Source organism: Armigeres subalbatus, chromosome 1 (genome assembly GCF_024139115.2).
Source record: "Armigeres subalbatus isolate Guangzhou_Male chromosome 1, GZ_Asu_2, whole genome shotgun sequence".
NCBI lineage: Eukaryota > Metazoa > Arthropoda > Insecta > Diptera > Culicidae > Armigeres > Armigeres subalbatus.
In genome coordinates, this window is record NC_085139.1 from 287,705,705 (window position 1) to 287,723,526 (window position 17,822).

Here is a 17,822-nt window from a genome sequence, read left to right on the forward strand (position 1 = left end):
TTTCTTGTTCATCAAATCATCAAGTTCTTGATGATTCGTTTGTACTGCGACTACGTACATACCTTCATGCAGAGCACCTTTACCTGCGCTGCACTCAAACTCGTCCCCATCGAACATAATGAGTCCCATTTGGCTCGTTCGACAATCGCCCGGCATCATTATCGAAGCGCACGTTCCGTTCATTGATTTGTGCCGCCTCGCGCTCCCCCAAACGGTCGTCGTCGTCCCGCTCAACCACAAATGGATGCGAATTGTACGGCATCAAACCGCGCGGCGACAAGCGACATGTGCCCGAAAACAACAGAAACAGCAACAAAACAAGAAGATGCAGTTTACGACCGAACCCATAGCAGGCTGCTGCGAGGCGCCTCACATCGTGACAACTCTCTTTCTGTTCCATCACCAAATTGTCGTCGCCTGCTGTGCGGCCGTCATCGTCGATCGATGCACATTTGCATCGCTCCCCCGCCGCCCCGAACCACGTGAGGTTCTTCTTTCGCCGCGGGACGACGGTGCGATGCTGCGGCCGTCTCTGATCGGTTGCGCTTGAGTGAATTAACACACCATTAGCACGCTGTTGTCGATTTAGTTAAGTGTCTGTCGTGCTGTTATCTAATGTGGGTTCCAACGAGCGAGCGAGCGGTGCAAGGCAGCGGGAAGACGTCCTGAGTACATACTGAGGTAGCGGGATAAACGAACGTTGGAAGTTCAAAGGAACCACTTAGAAAACTGCAAGAACAAATTTTGAACACGACTTAATTGTTTTTGTAGACGAACATCAAAACACTAATTAGTCACAGAACTATGAAAACCATGCCATCGTTAGATACGACGTCGAACTTTTCTTTTTCCTGTTGATGGTTCGAGTTTGAGTGAGTGTTTCGGGAAGCTCAACAATATGAAGCTTCATCATTTGCTTGTGGAAGCAGTGGATTCTTTTGGAAAAATGCTCTTCTTACTCGAACGCCAATGAATTGGTGCAATAAGAAGATGTGTCAAGATTGGATGAAAAAACAAATTTAAATGATTGACTTCCATTTTAATCTTTTTCTTCCATACAGTTTTAGACAGGGAACCGCACAGCTGTGTAGAACAAGTTAAAATGCATCTACAGAACCAGTGATACCCGCGTTTGGAGTTTTTTCAAAGAAATTTATTATGAGGTATAGATATCATGACAGCTTGCGAAAAAAAAAGTCTCTCGCGGTATGCTACATACAGAGCCGTATCGTGAATTCTTAGCGCCATTGGCGAAATCTTCAAAGGCGCCCAAGGCAGACCAAGGCAAACTAAATATGCATCACATTTGAATCTCGCCTGACAGTAGTGAAATTAAAAGATTTAGTAGATTAAATATGCTGCAAAAAGCAGTCAATATTCGGCGGTATTGTAGATTAAAGCCGCGATGAGTTTTTTAGAAGATCAAGAAACTGACGTGCACTATAATGTTCATCAGGAAGAAAGGGGGATTGAAAAGCATGATAAAATATGAATATAAATATCAGATGAAACATATAAAACATCAAATGTGATCATGAGAGAAGGGTTGAAAATCATCAACTAACTGAATACTTTCTTTATAATTTCTGTAAGCCCCCGTAACATATGTTCAATTTTTTTTTTTGGAATAGATATTTAATTTTGATACACATAGTAAAGTTTGCCATTTCAGCAGATTCGATAGATACGGGGAATTGACGGATATCCCATCGTTATTAGCTGGTTATGGAACAACTTCTCGCAAGGGCAGCTGTTGTAGAATTGGTAATACGTCCGTGGAATAGTGTGGGTTCAAGTCCCACCGGCAGCCGAATCTTTTTTCGCAATATCTCATAAAAACATCTTAAAATGGCAAGCTTAACTATGTGTATCAAAATTAAACACCTTTCCCTCACAAGTCATCAATCAAGAAAAACATATGTTCAAATATTAATGAAGCAGTGGAACCATTAAATTTTACCGAATTTCAGCCAGATTTGACAAATATATGCAAACCTGGATCGATCTATATGGTCGGAATGGTTCTTGGACCTATTTGGATCAATAAAACTCCAAGTTTATAGTGGGTCAGTTTATAATTTGGAACCTCTACTGACCGTAGTGGGGTCAATAACATGTTCAGTATGGCCCATAAAAAATGCGACAATCTCTAAATCAAAGCAACGATACTACACAGCTTGAGCTTGAGCTTGATTGACTATTGACGCCCATTAACCGACCACCCCGTATAACATAACCGCAACCTTGCATACTCACCGATGGTGTAATTGGCGCTGCCGGTGCCGTGATAGGTTTCCTTGTCGCTCGAACAACCGGTCCCCGCTCCGTACCTGCTTCGCCTCTAGCCGTCATCGAAGTGGGAGTCACTTTTCTCGCTACAACTTTTGTCGGCTCGGCATCCCTGGCAACGGCCGTGGCCACTGTGGCAGCCACAACCTGGCTTTGGTCTATCTTGCTTCGCACCGTTTTTAGGAACTGATTCAACCGTTGCTCGAACGGCACTTCGTTGCTGCTGCCTGCAGCTACAGTGGGAGCTTCCGGTAACGAATCCTTATCCCCATCGGGATTGAGTGCAGGCGTCGGTGTTGGCGAGTAACTGGGACTTTCCAGCATAACTCGCGACGGACTTGCGTTGTCTATATCGCGGAGGAATGCTTCTTCCAAGGCGATCTCAGCCGCGATATCCTCGGGATGGTTGGATACCGTATCAGAAGTGGGATATTAATCCGGATCGGAGTCCGAATCGGAATGGCCCAACTGTATAATCATTTTGGCAACCGGCTTCTGGACGTATATTTTCAGTAGGGCAGATAGATCCCTAGGGGAGTGGACAATTCGTACTGGCGCGTTCAGATTGATAAGTTTGTTCGGGTTGTTTACTAGTTTCTTGGTGGTGACCATTAGTGATGGAGGGGAAGGTGTTTGAACTATGGGAATTTTGATTAGCGTTTGCGAAGGACGCGGAACGGCAATCGCTACAACCTGATCGCTCGACATTGGAGGCTGGGGCTGTTGTAGCATTTTCTTTGCTGCCGAGAGAGACTTTTTACGTTTCTTACGAGAATTTTTTACTTACCAATCAATGTTATTAGATTGGAATTGGATTGTACTTTTGATTGACTTGCGGTAACGATTGGGTTTACTGAGGCGGGTGATGCAATTTGGCTTGGTTCATCTGGAACCGGAAGAGTGTTTGCAATTCTGATGGTAAGAAGTTCCATTTCGTATGGAAGAACAACTGAATTGCATGGAATGTATTGCGAAAAAGACTTTTGGGGAACTTCTGATGACAGAGGAGAAGTTTCAAAAGATGTGATCTGCTTCTTGAAACTTTTTTTATGCATTTTGGACATAATTAGCTCGCGTAATTCTTCGGTTTCCTCTTCACCCATCGAATCTGGAGTCATGGTACGGTTTTCAGTCATGCGAACAGTTGCCGGTTTCGGAACAGTTGATTTCTAAGAGTTTCTTCGTCATCTTCTTCAGGAAGCCTACTTTGTAAATCGCCTATGATCGGTGGTGGGGGAGGTTCTGCAATGGTAGAATCCGAATTTTTGGTATCGTTGTTGTCATGACTAGATACTGCTATCATTGAGGGATTACGGGAGCCATTATCCAATGTTTGCGGCATATCAATCTTCCGAGGAAATTCTGGTGGCTCATGGCACTGTGGATTAGAACTGATTTCCATGTGATTCTGACGAGCTGTCCGCAATTTCAACAGGAAATTTTTCGATTATTTGAGCTTCGTCATCTTCTTCATCTTCAATCGGCGAAGCAAGAAGGAACAACTCATCACTAGGCGAGTAGGGTCTTTCTTCTTGCTTCTTACGCAATCTTTTATCGTGCTTTTTGGTGAAAGCTGAACGGAGAGCGTCCAAACGAAGCTGTTGGTCTTCGTTCACAACCTTCGGTGGAAATGGATCTTCTTCCAGGCTAATAACTTCAGCTTGATGAAGTAGTGATTTGCTTTGTAGTGCACGTAGTCGCAGTTCAAGTACTTCTTCGTCTTTCTCTTCGTCGCACTATCTTTGTCAGTTTCTAATTGTTTTCGCATTCTTTTCTGCATTTGCAGTTTCAACTTCTGCTTCAATGCATCCCAGTTTTATTTATTAGTTTTTTTCCCAGCATTAATATTGCATGCCGCCTGTAACCGTGCTCTATCTAGTGGATATTCCTGATCCGAATCAGTGGAATCGACAATGTTCACCAAGGTAGAAGGTGCCATGTGTTGTTTTCTTCGCTTATGCCGAGTTCGATGCACATTGCTTTTCCTCACTGACGATTGCTCATGCTTACGTTTTTCAGCTCTACGTTTTATGTCCCTTGTTTCATGTCTTCGATATGTACTCGACGGGCCGACATATCTTAGTGAGCCTGACAGTCGAATTGAGCGGACTTTCCTACCCCTCAGAAGCGGAAGCAGTTTCGGCTTGGGAATCGGCTAGTATCGTCGTTAATACTGTTTGAAATACTCCTCATCCGAAATGCATTCAAAAACGTCCTCATTGTTTCAGTCTGTTATTGATGGCTTATCACATGATAAAAAAAATAGAGGGTTACAGTTTCATGCATCGTATAAAAAACTATTGAATTAAATATTAAAAATAATCAACGATGAACTTCCAGTTAATTTAGAATCTTATCTTCGGAAATTATGACTATAAACAAATTCTTACAGAACACGCTAGAATGCCTCGGATTTTCTTTCCAGTGGGCATTTTTACTCTCCTAGATTAAGTTACTTGCAAAATTATACGAAATATGTTTTACTTTGATCATTGGATAATAAACGTGGACTATAAGAAATTTAGTTTGAGAATAACGGTAAATATTATTTAAGTCTTTAAAATTGTCTATCCTCAGAAAACTGTGCTATCGGCCACACTATCTTTTCGGTATTTATAAAGGATGCTACCCCTGTTCCGCAAATAGAAAATTACCTAAATGTCCCAAGTCTTCGTTGTTGGTACCAGAAATTTCATGGATTTTCTTCAGCTCATCATCCATAGCTTCTAGTAGCGCGATATGTTCTCGGATGTTCGTCTCCTTCTCGGAATTAATCTTTTCGTACTCCAGAGTTCCCTCGTCTTCATCGTCATCTGCAATTTCCCCCTCCTCATGATCGTCATCGATAGCGCTGCTGCTGGTGGCCAGGGTGTTTGCCGACAGCTGGGCGGGAACTGCGCTCTCCGTTCCTGCAGGCAGTGATTCCGCATTCGGTTCATTATTGGCACTTTTTCCGATATATCCTGACAAAGGGACAACGTCCTCGGTCCCCGGAGGAGGGGGCTCAGGTGCTGTGTTTTCAATATTATTGGCCACCGATCTATTTGGATGGTGGTTATTGGAATCTTTCACTTCCGGAGAAATGTCTCTTCTCCGTGGAAACTTTATGCTGCTGAGAGCTTGGAAATTTAGCGACAGGTACAAATGCGTTTATTGAATAAAGATCAAGGAAATGGTAGCTCCTGGCTCTTGAAGTTTATACCTAAGCATTAAGCGCAACAAGCGAGTAGAAGTAAGCACCGTAGCAAATGTAACTAGATAAGTACCTACAGTGGCGCCGGGAGTGGGTGGGACAAGTAGGACATGTCCTACGCATGAATTTGCCTGGGTGGGACAGTCAAAGCATTGTCCTACCCACGATTATGGTAAGAACATATGAAGTCATTGACTGACAAGAATTTGTGCATTATCAAATGGTGATTTCAAAGTTAATAGGAGTCTTTAGAATAATCATAGACGGTTCTGGGATTCTAAAGGAATAGAGTTTTGATTGTTCTTCAGAACTTTAGACACTTTATAATCCCGATAGCGCTCAGGATGTCTAAAGCAAGGATGTTTTCGATCATTTAGCAATCCGGGCTCGATTATTTAATAGTTTGTCAATAACTCATTCCTAAATTAAAAAATGTGTTGTATGCTGGACTTTTAGCGTGAAGGTTTTTCTACAACTAACAAATCATTCTATGAATTCAACTAAAAAGGAAGTTCAAACGCTAGTTGCAGTAACTTATAATAAATGATAACAAAATATCAATCATTGAGTTTTAGTTATTGAAAATAGTGCGAACAACGAACTACACAGCAAATAATTTTGAAAATTCAACGACGTGTAAAATTGCAGCTAACTCTATCAAACGAATAAACATTGGATATTCAATTAAATTTGATTAAATTTTAGAAACAAACACAGTTTATATTTATATCGAGTTAAAAGAACAGTAAGATCGATTGATTTTTACGCTTATTTACAAGCTCCAAATATGTGTATGAATGTACATTTTAAATCACAACATACTTTTATCTGTAAGTAGGAAGAGTTGTAGAAGTTCACCATTCACATTTTGGAATTCATCCTCTGAAATGAGTGATAGACACACTTATGAATGATAGAACCCAGATTACTAAATGATCGAAAACATCTTTGGTCTAAAAGTTTTCCAGAGGTGAAAGAATAGTTGCTGAAATCAACAATCAATAAAATAAGAAAAAAAGTACGTTTAAGGACAATCCTTACGGAATCCAAAACTAAATGCACTCGCGTTTTCAAAGGCACACCATTCAATACGGAAGTAACGCACGACTGTCATTTTTATTATTTATTGAATGGCTTGCCTTTGAAAACGCGTGTGCATTTAGTTTTGGACTCTGTGAGGAGTGTGGATTGTTAGAAGCCCACGGAAAAAAGTGTTTCTAGAAACTTCGAAAGATTCGTTGAAAACTGAAGAACCAAAAACAGATCTGCTCCGTCATGAATTCTGAGCTCCCATAAAGATTTTTAGACAATCATACGATTTCTAGGATGTTTGCTTTGAATCGGTAGATCCATAACCATTTCTGAATGTTAATAAAATTAATTAAATTGATTGGACCCATTGAATATTTATACACATTTCTGTGATCCATGACTTCTACTGGAAGCTCCGCCCCCTAAATGTTAGAAAGATTGAACGGGTACTTAAATGAATTCGTTTAAACATGTGCACTTTACCATATTCAGAAATAGGTTTTTGAAATTCAAAAGATTCCCAAAAAAAACTTATAAGGGTATCCAGGATCCATACTATATGAAATTTCAAAACAACTCGAAACATTTCGGGCTCAAGAATTCTCCTAGAAATCCTTCTAGAAGCTCCCCTGGGAACTTCTAAATTCCTCCGGAAAGTTATCCACAAATTCCTCTGAAAATCGTTTTAAAATCCTTCTCCTGTATGTAATTTCTCCTTACCTAGAAACCCCAACTATTTTTTTTTTCGGAAATTCATGTGGAAGTTTCTTGAAGATTTTTTCTTCCTTCAAGTTTTACATCTAGACATTTCTTCGGCTATTCTTCCAGGAAAATCTGCAACACTTCCTTCAGAAATGCATTCTAGAGTTCCTCCAAGAATACATACGGAATTTCCTCACAAAATTCCACTAGAAGTTTCTTCAGTAATTTATGACAGGAATCCTCCGATTTCGCTCCATAATTTCATCTTCTAATCTATAAGAAACTGCTCCGGCATTCCTCCAGGAACTCTTCCTGAAATTCCTCCAGGATATCTTCCAGGATATTTTCCGGAAACACCTCAATAAATTCAATAGCGAATTCCTCTAGAATTACATTTTGGAATTCTTTCCGCAATTATTCAGAATACCCTTCAAGAATTCATCTAGAAATTTCTTTAGGAATTTCTCCAAGAATTCGTCCAAGTATTTCCCCGGAAATTCTTCTCTTACTTCAGGAATTTCTCCGGGATTTTTTCCGCGAAATTGTCCTAAAATTCTTTCCGGACTTCACTCGGAATTTACTCCAGAATTTCATTCGGAAATTAATGTTAGAGTTCCTCCAGGATATCTTCCAAGAGTTCTTACAGGAATTTCTTCAGAACAAACAAAGAACAGCAATTCATCTGGGAATACTTTCTGGATTTCATCTGGTAATTTCTGCATTAATTCCTCCTCTGATATTTCTCCGGGAGCTCCCCAGGAGTTTTTCCAAAAGTTCCTCTAGTAATCTCTCCAGGAACTTCACAGGGGATTCTTTGAGGATATTTGGCAGGAATTTCAAGGAAAATGGGATTTCGGAAGTTCCTCTAGAAATTCAACTCCGGGTTTTCCATCGGCTGTTCCACTGAAAATTTCTCCGGGAGTTCCACGAGTAGGTCCTCCGGAAATTTATTCAGACTTTCTTTCAGGAGTTCATTAAGGCTTTCTTTGGGAATTTATCTACAAATTCCTTCAGAAGTTCCTCGGAAAATTTCTCTGGGAGCTCCTCCGGGAGGTCCTTCAAGAATTCTTCCAGGAGTTTGTCCTGGAATTCATCCAGAAGTTCTTACGAGGTTCCTCCAGGATTTCCTCGGAAATTCTTCCTGTAGTTCTTCAATAAATTCATCTAGAAGTTCCTCTAGCAGTTTTTCCGAAAATTCCTCTGATACTTTCTCCGATTACTAATTATTGGGACGATTAATCAACATGCGGTTTTCGTTGGGTGAAAGCTGTTGAGTATCCCTTTAGCTATGTAGGTTTTCTTTAACCTGCGCCTTATGGGGAAACGTCATTAACAGTATAATGAAAAATAAATTCCCCATACTAATTTGCATGCAAACTTGAAACGGCTTGTGCTAAATCAGTTTTAATCCAAATGAGCTCAAAGTTTCAGAGGACACTCAGAACATGGTAAAGAATCAGATGAGCACTGTGGAGCAAAATCGATTTTTTGAACCACCCTAGTATAGTCATTTTATAGACACACTGTTTGGAAATTAGATAATTACAATTGTTCACAAAAACCTTCAAGAGGAATTTGAGTTCATTATTTATTATTGAAAATTTGTGAATAATGAACGGTGGCGGATTGTTGGACTATAGTAAATGAGAAAGGAATCTTTACCGATGTGTGTAGTATTCTGGTTTTTCAAAACTTTTCCATTACCTTCTTGCAGTATTTTGTGAAAATAAGTTTTCTATTGATATATCAAGTATTTTCTGTTGACAAACGAAGTAAATATTTCGAGTGTCGCGATCAATCTGGAAAACAGTGTTTTCTTCTAAAACGCACCCCACCTTGCTTCGAGAATAAATAATAGACTCATATTACCCAAGCATTTTTCTGTGAAAATGTTCATTGCTAAATTCCAAAAAATGGGTCTTCAAAATGTTTATACACACTCAGATACACACGAATATACACACATACAGACATCAGCTCAGTTCATCGTGTTGCAATATACTGTGATATACTGTTGGCCTATTGGCCACCTATCAAAGGTTAATTTTTATTTAAATCCTACAGTATTTACATAAACTTAGTGTACACGTAGAGCAAAAAGTGGGACATTTGAAATATATATAACTCACGTGTAATTTCGTGTAAACACAAGGTTCAACCACGAGATAAGAGTAGACATACAGCAGTTTCAGTGTACTAAAAAGTTGTGTGCGCCATTTTGCGCCGGAACAAGTTACACGATTCTAAAACACCCCTAGAAAAAACACATTTTCTCAAATAACTTTTCAATTTCAAGAGATAGAGCTTCGCAATGTTCTACAAAAACGTGTATTTTTGTTAGCCAAACAACTTTGTAGACAGTAGTAAAAATGTCTGACACATGAAGAGTTCAGTGCGTGATCTCTCTTGTTTCGGACAGCAGAACGATTGCGCGGTCGGACGAATTATTGTGATCTGCATTGCGCGGCCGGTAATAAAATTTATCAGCTCAGTGCGTGATCTCTCTTGTTTCAGACAGCAGAACGATCGCGCGGTCGGCCAAATTATTGCGTTCTGCATTGCGCGGCCGGTAATACAATTTATCAGTTCTGAGCGTGATCTCTCTTGTTTCGAAGCGGGCTTGGTAGTCATATGGCTACTGCTTCTGCCTCATACGCAGGAGGTCGTAGGTTCAATCCCAGTTCCGTTCCATTCTCCTACTTTGTATCTTCCTCTATATTTCTCATGTTCTAGCAATCGCTAGAACTGGAAATGGACTTTCATACCGTTTCCATTTTTATTCCTATACCTTCAACTTGAGTATTCTAACAGTAATCTGCTAGAATTGGAAATGAACTAAAGAGCTCGTTTCCTACATCCAATTAGAAATTCCATCAGTAACCTTCTCCTATCTATCACATTGGCAGCTCGTTAACCAAGACGGACCTCTGCCCTCCAACCTAACCCAGAAATTCCAACAAATTCCGCATGACCTCGTGGCAAGTGCAGAGGTATATTCGGCTTGCAGCGGGCGAGTGATTGCATCATCATTTCCTCCCCTTCCCTACATTGACTTGCATTCTGACGTGGCAGGCGCCAGTATGACCTAACAAATGAGATCACCAGTACTTGTACATTGAAGATGTGTGCTAGTCCCAAGCAAACATCTGTTGGTTCCCTGTGCAAGAACAGCTGATCTGGTCATAATGGAGTAGCAACTACGAGCAGTCAATCAAGCTCAAGCTCAAGCTCAAAGTGGTAAAAATGTCTGACACATGGAAAAAAGTTATGCTCAAAAACTGATTTTAGGACCTTCCACAGAAAATGTCACATATCTCGTGCTATATAAGTCATAGGTATGGGGTCTCTTTGCCAAAGTGGCTTGAAATACCATCCGCTACAACATTCCTGAAGAAACTATTCTCATATCTGATTTCGATGGTTAAGCAAATGTTTTATCTCACTTTTAGGTGGATTAATCATTTTACAGATTTTCTAAAAAAAGGCCCTGTTCATATCTTTACGTCTTCTCCAAACAAACTGCAGTGAAAAAATCAACAGAAACGATGTTATTAAAAAGCGCACGAAATCGGCAAAAAGCAACACTGTGGCATTGCAATGAGTGTTTTGGTCATCTTCGTGTCTTCCAGGAAATTTTGAGCATGGTTTTGGGGCATCTGACACTTACATTAATATGAACCTCTTGTACCTAAACACCTCTTCTCTCACTAAATTATGAACTACATCTCCATAGTTTTACACCTAAGAACTAGAAGAAAAATTTGAAAAATAAAAAGAATGACAGCAGCTTGTGAAAATTGCGTCCACTTTTCCGCGCATGTAGTGAAGAGAATCGAATAAATAAACTTTTGTTAAACATCGCAGTTAATAGCGACTAACATATTCTATTTATCTGAAATATAAATTTGTATTATGATAACACCTAAATCATTAATGTAATGCATTCAAATATATATGCATATAATGTGTACATATTCAAATCAAATCAATCAAATTAAAAAAAATAAAAATGATTGATAACCGTTTTACACTACAGAGCATGATCCTGCTATATTATTGATCTATCTAGTTACCGTTGAGTTTTTTTCCTGTTCGGGTGTGCCACTGCGACCAATTATTAGATCTATTGTAGCGTTACCCGTATCCTTAGTGTTTAAGTGCATGTCGAATTACTCCAGTGCTATTGAGAAGCAATGCAGTATCGGTTTCGATACAGTTGTTGTTTTGTTTTCTCAAGACCACCATGACAAGGTCCCGCTATTTAGACCCTTCATAGAGAGCAATTCCATTGAAGGCGCGCCCCTTATCAATAGGAAATCAATCCTTTCTTGAGAAAACAGAACAGTAATACTGTTTTGTCCATGCATCAGAGCCCTAGCCACATCCTTGTCTTGCTTCTGGAATATCACCAGTAAAACTCTTAAAACCCGGGATTTAGCTCTGTCTACAAGACATTTCAAGAAAGAAAATTTATTCAGTAATAAGAACTTCCGTGTGTTCCTCTCACTAGAATTTTCACCAGTTCACCCCTAGCTCGATTTTCCAGCAGTCAGTTCAGCCTAGGACCGGGCACCGAGGTTTTTTAACTAATTGCTTGAAAAGTTGTTTCCGCTGCATACAGTTTAGCCTCAAACAAGAGGAATTCGAGTCTTTCAGCTGTCTGCAAGGTAACATTTAATATGTTTTATTTCTGAGACTGCTGTTGGTAGCGGGGACTAAATACGATGAATCCTTAATTACCACAACTTATTGCCCTAGCTAGAAAAAATGGATTAGGCTAGGTCTCTGTTTGGTAGATCTTACCGTTGAGTTAGATCAAAGATCATTCTTCAAACCGGTTTTGCGTCAGAAGGTCGTGTTTGTTTGGTTGTCAAGGACTGAAAAGCAAATCGGCTGAAAATTTCAAGATCCTCTGAAAACCAATTTTAGTTTACCACAATGCATTGTATGGACGAAGCAGATCGGAGTGCAGAGGAGCCCAAGAGGAGCTCTCAGCCCAAAAAGGCGAAAGGCACCAACCAGACGCAAGTCGCCGGGCCGCAAGAGGGTACCAGCCGACCGGTGCCATCGGCACAAGGGACCGAAAATCCCTGGCAGCTGGTCAGTTGGGCAAAGCGGAAGTCGAACGCATCTTGACCCGCTAAGGACAGAGGCGAGGCCTTGTTGGTGAAAATTGATAAGGATAGGTACGCCGAAGTTCTTAAATCGATGTGGGCGGCCAAAAAGCTTTCGGCGCTGGGTCAGGGCGTGCGAAGCATGACCGTAAGACCGGGGAGCTGAACTTGGACTATAGAAAGCTGGCTCAAGATGTCTTGGGTTACGGAACCGAGGTGAGGTCGTCGGGGGCGGAAGTAATCCTCCGGTGCAAGTAACTGGACAAGGTCGCGAACGCTGCCGACGTCGTCTCTGCCGTTAGAGGCCAGTGCGGAACAGAGGTCGAGAAGACCAAAAGAGAAGCCAAAAGGTATTGTAGCGAGGGAAGTTGAAGGCTGGTCGGTATGTCCAGTAAGCAAACTCCAGCCGCTCTCAGTGGACAGGTGCGATCGGTGCTTAGATTCGGGGCACAAGTTCTACAACTGTACGGGCCCAGACCGTAGCAACCTGTGTCGACTTTGTGGTGAGGAAGGGAACAAGGCACAGGAATGCGATAAGGCACCAAAGTGCTTCATCTGAGCCAGCAGAAAGCAAGCCTGTAACCACGTTATGGGTGGATCTTCGTGTCCCATCGGAGAGACATACAAGAAGAAGCCGTGCAAGTAACACAGCTGAATCTTAACCATTGTGCAACTACCCAGCAGCTGCTGTGGCAGTCGGTCTCAGAATTGAGGACCGATGTCGCTCTCCGGGAAGACCCGTACAACGTCCCTGTCGATAACGGCTACTAGGTGGCGGACGGGTCCAGGATCTAGACCAGATCCAATACGAAGTACAATCCTCTGCTGAGGGTGTCGCGATAGCCAAGATCAATGGTGTGTTCTATTGGCTGCTATGCCCCACCAAGGTAAACCATTAGAACTAAGCTAAAGCTAAGCTAAAGCTAAGCTAAAAAAGCTAAGCTAAAAGCTAGCCAAAGCTAAGCCAAAGCTAAGCCAAAGCTAAAGCTAAAGCTAGCTAAAAGCTAGCTAAAGCTAAGCTAAAGCTGAAAGCTAAGCTAAGCTAAAGCTAAGCTAAAGCTAGCTAAAGCTAAGCTAAAGCTAAGCTAAATAAGCTAAGCTAAGCTAAAGCTAGCTAAAGCTAAGCTAAAGCTAGCTAAATAGCTAAGCTAAATAAGCTAAAGCTAAGCTAAAGCTAGTTAAATAAGCTAAAGCTGGGGTAGTGCAGCCCCGTTGCAGTTAAGCTGAGGCTGAGCTGAAAACGTTTGCTAGGCTGGGAAAGCTAGCTAAAGTGGTGGGGAACAGTACAGTGGGGTGAAGCTTCGAGCTGAATTCAAGGGGGCTGGGAACAGTGAGGCTGAGTGAGCTGGGCTGGGGAGGCTGAACAGGGGTACAGAGACTGGGAGCTGCAGGTGGGGAGCTGGGGAACAGGGGAACTGGGAACAGGAACCTGGGGTGTGGGGAGTGGAAGCTAACAGGAAAGCCCGTTTAAAGCTGCTGAGGAACTCAGACAGGGATGCTGGGGTGGAGACACGGTGGAACAGGGGTGGGGTGGGAACTGGTGGTGGGAGCCTGGAATGGAGCTGGAACAGGAACAGCTGGAACTGGTGGACTTGGGGACTGAACAGGGGTGGGAACAGGTGGGGAACAGGTAAGTTTGCTCAGGGCACCAGGTGGTGGGGTGGGAACAGGAACAGGTGGGCTGGGAAAGGGGTGGGGAACAGGGTGCAGGTGGAACAGGGTGGGCTGAACTGGGGTGGAAGTGGCTGGGGCTGGGGTGGAACAGCCAGTTTGAAGAACAGTGGGGTGGTGGGGTGAGCTGGGCTGAGAGCTGTGGTGGAGGTGGGGGGTGAGCTGAGGTGAGGAACTGGTGGGGGCTGGAGACTGAGTGAACAGGGGTGGAACAGGGGTGAACAGGGAGCTGAGAACTGGGAACAGGTGGGGAGCTGGGAACAAAGCTACAGGGCTGGGGAACAGATGGAACAGGAACTTAAAGAGAACTGGTGGTTTGGGAACGGAGGTTGCTTTAACAGTTGGGGTGCTTGTGGTACAGGAACAGTGGAACGGAACAGAACAGGAGACAGGAACAGGAATCGAACAGGGGTGAACAGGTGGAGTGGACAGTTGGAGATTTGAACAGGGAACAGGTTTAACAGTTGAACAGGAAGCTTAAAGTGGTTAACAGGTCGTTGCTGGGGAGTGGGAAAGCTGTTGAACACATTGGGGCTTAGGGCTGGAGAACAGCTACAGCTTAACAGGTGTAGGAACAGGGTGGTGGAACGGTGGGGAACAGGAACAGGTGGGGTGGAACAGCTGGTTGGTGAACAGAACAGACAGGGGTGGGAACAGCTGGTGGAACAGACTGTTAACAGTCAGTGGTTAAAGCTGAGTTAAAGGGGCTGAAGGAAAGCTAACAGGGAGCTGTTAACAGCTAATTTGGGTGGGGGCTACGGGAACAGCTGGGCAGGCTGTTGGCCAGGCAGGCTGGGAGCTGAGCTAAGTGAGGCTGAGGCTGGGGTGAGGCTTTGAAGGGGTGAGGCTGGGAGCTGGTGGGGCTAAAGGGCTGAAGAGCTGGGCTGGGGTGAGGCTGAGTTTAAAGGTGGGAGCTGGGCTTAAAGCTGGGGTGGTTAACAGGGCTAAGCTGGGGCTTAAAGCTAAGCTAGTTGGAAAGCTGGAACGGAACAGGAACAGGTGGAGCAGGGGAAAGCTAAGGTTAACAGGGCTGGGTGAACAGCTAACAGAACAGGTGCAGGAAAGCTTTCAGGCTAACAGGGCTGGAACAGGAATTTGAACAGTTTGAGGAACAGACAGAGACAGGTGGGGTGCAAGCTAAAGCTAAGCTAACAGGTGGAACAGCTGTTGAAGCTGTTTAACAGGGGGGAGTGGGCTGGGGCTGAACAGGAACAGTTTGCAACAGTTAACAGGGAGCTAACAGCTGTTAAAGCTAAGCTAAAGGCTGTTAAAGCTGGGGTGGGAAAGCCAAGCTAAAGCTAAGCTGGGAACAGTGAGCTGGGTGCTGGGGGTGGGAACAGGGAAAGCTAAGCTAACAGGTTGTTAACAGGGGCTAAGGGTGGGGCTGGGGAGCTGGTGAACAGGTGGGGGCTGGAGTGGGGTAAAGCTAAGCTAAAGCTGGTGGCTAAAGCTGTTAAAGCTAAGCTAAAGCGACCTAAAGCTGCTTTAACCACCAAAACCAATTGTTCGAAATATTTAATAAAGAAAAGATGAAGTTTTGTGCCTGCTGGAGGAGGTAGCTTGAAAGGAAGGAGCTCACCTCCAGCGGGTTTTCCTGTTCAAGTGTTAAAAAAAGCTAAAGCTTTTCTTCAGCTTCCAATGTTTGTTGGGTAGTAAATTTGTAAATAATGATAAAAATAAAACCTTTTAAAGTTCTTCCGATGAAAGAAAACTGTGAATCGACGGGAAATTGTGAGCCATGGAAGAATTACAAACATCTAAATAAAAGAATTAATGGTAGCAAAAAATATATAAAATGCTGGATAAGGAGTAGGATGTGCAAAACCGATTGGATTGGCTGAAGCAAAATCACTTGATGGTCACGGATTGGTAATTTTTTCGATTTTCACATAGCTATCGTCCTTGCTGTTCTTCTCGTCATCCGCAGTCCAATCACATAACCAGACAAATCACACAAAATGATAGCAATGTGATACTGATTGCAAACAGAAAAGTATGCATTAATCAGCCGTAATTACGGATATTATTCCATGTGTTTCGGACGACTCGGAGCCGCTAAACGGAACACAACCTCAGAAACGGGATCCATGTGCTACCGACATCAACCGTAAAAGAAGAAAACCACTCCAGAACGGAATCAAAAGTATAATTTATTTAATAGCCTCCCCCACAGTATCTGCAGCTGTTACCGAGGACGGTGGAGGACGTTCAATTCCACTTGGCTCACGGTTCTGGTGGCTTCGAATCTCCGGATTCACTTTATCACCCAGAATTTTCAGCATGGCGAGTCCGCGCCATCCCGCCTTCGTCGTCGTCGTCTTCGTTACATGCTCGGAAATTTTCCTCATTTTCCTTTCGCTTGGCTACTCTGCGATGACCGACCACCACCATCGCAGCTGGCCGTGACTAAGGAGCCGTGATGAGTGTTGGAAAGCTCTTCTTGGTTTTCCGTCTTCGAATAATGGCCACCGCCTGCTGTGCGATGTCGGTGGAGGGATTCTTGCCGTTTTTTTTGCTTTCTTTCTGGAGCATAGCTTTGGAAAGCATGCGGAAAAGTGGACCTAACCGAAGGATACTCGTTTAATTTATTGATTCTTAAAGTTTTTACTGCTTCCACGTTTCCGATCTCAACACGAGTAAACAGAAGATTTATTGCGTTTGTAAAATCCATAAATGAATTCTAATGCACGTCGGGACATAGGAGTATCAGTTTCAACAAGGTTTGCTTTGAAGTCAAGCATTTTACCGCTCAGCAAAAGGTCCTTGAATCATTCTGTTTAGTACGTAAATCCATCTGTAGTCGTACGTCACCTCTACCACGCTACTCACGAAATATCCGCCAATCTTAGTTCATTCACCTTTCACATGGTCCATGCGAACAAGTAGTATGAGAAGTAACTTTCTTTCAAGGATGCCAAACGCGTGTGGGTCTGTCTACAACCTTCAGTTTGATTTACCATCCCCCATCAGAGCTATCTATGCCAATTTAAGAGATTTTTCTAGCATTTGTTGTTGAAATGATTTCTCAAGTCTAATCTCGATGAAACAAAGTTTTTCCAAAGAGGTGCATTATGCACCACAGTCTCCTGTTCAACCGTTCCCCGCAAATCCAACGTTTCGTGTTCTAAGTCGTTCCCAATTCGCAACGGAACCCCTTTTTTGGCAGTGGCCAGTAATGGGAGGAAAATTTTACTGCCGACAGCAGCAATCACAGAAATCGCGTGACAATTTACGGCCTCGTGCGAAAGCCAAACTCGGACGCGGCTCCCCGGCGCAATCGGTTCGAGGGTTTGCGGGGCGCTGCTGCGGTAATCGGAATCGTAAATCTCGCCACGCGACGCCCCCTCCACGTCGGTCGGTCGTCGTCGTCAACATCGCCATAATATGGCGGATTCAGATCGGTTCTGCATTGCTTGCGACTTGAGGCCGGTTAACTGACTTGCTGATGTGTTTGGCGGATAAGTACGTAGTCGACAAGCACGGAAAAAGGCAAATCGCGTGCGACGACGTTGGGGATTGACACTTTCAGTTCAGTTCCAAAGCGGATGGAACTGTTGCAGATGTTTATCATTTGGGAGTCGCACCGTGACTTTTTCTTGTGATAATTTTGAAATCACAGTGGGGGACTTTTTATTTAAATCAGCTACTTTGCAACAATGTGGAAAGCAATGGAGTAACACATTGTCTTATTCTAGCAGACTGGTTAGATATCGACATGGGTATCAGGCAGACTTAACAAATTGATTGATATTTCATTGGCTTTCGTTGGTGACAAAAACCTAGGTACTAAGCTCAAAGTTTAGAATTTTGTAAAGCTGAAT

The 17,822-nt window shown here is 42.9% G+C and overlaps 1 pseudogene; it reads right to left on the minus strand.

The window, feature by feature from the left end:
• Nucleotides 1–94: 94 nt before the first annotated feature.
• Nucleotides 95–16,349, minus strand: LOC134207427 (uncharacterized; annotated as a pseudogene).
• Between the last annotated feature and the right edge of the window lie 1,473 nt (nt 16,350–17,822).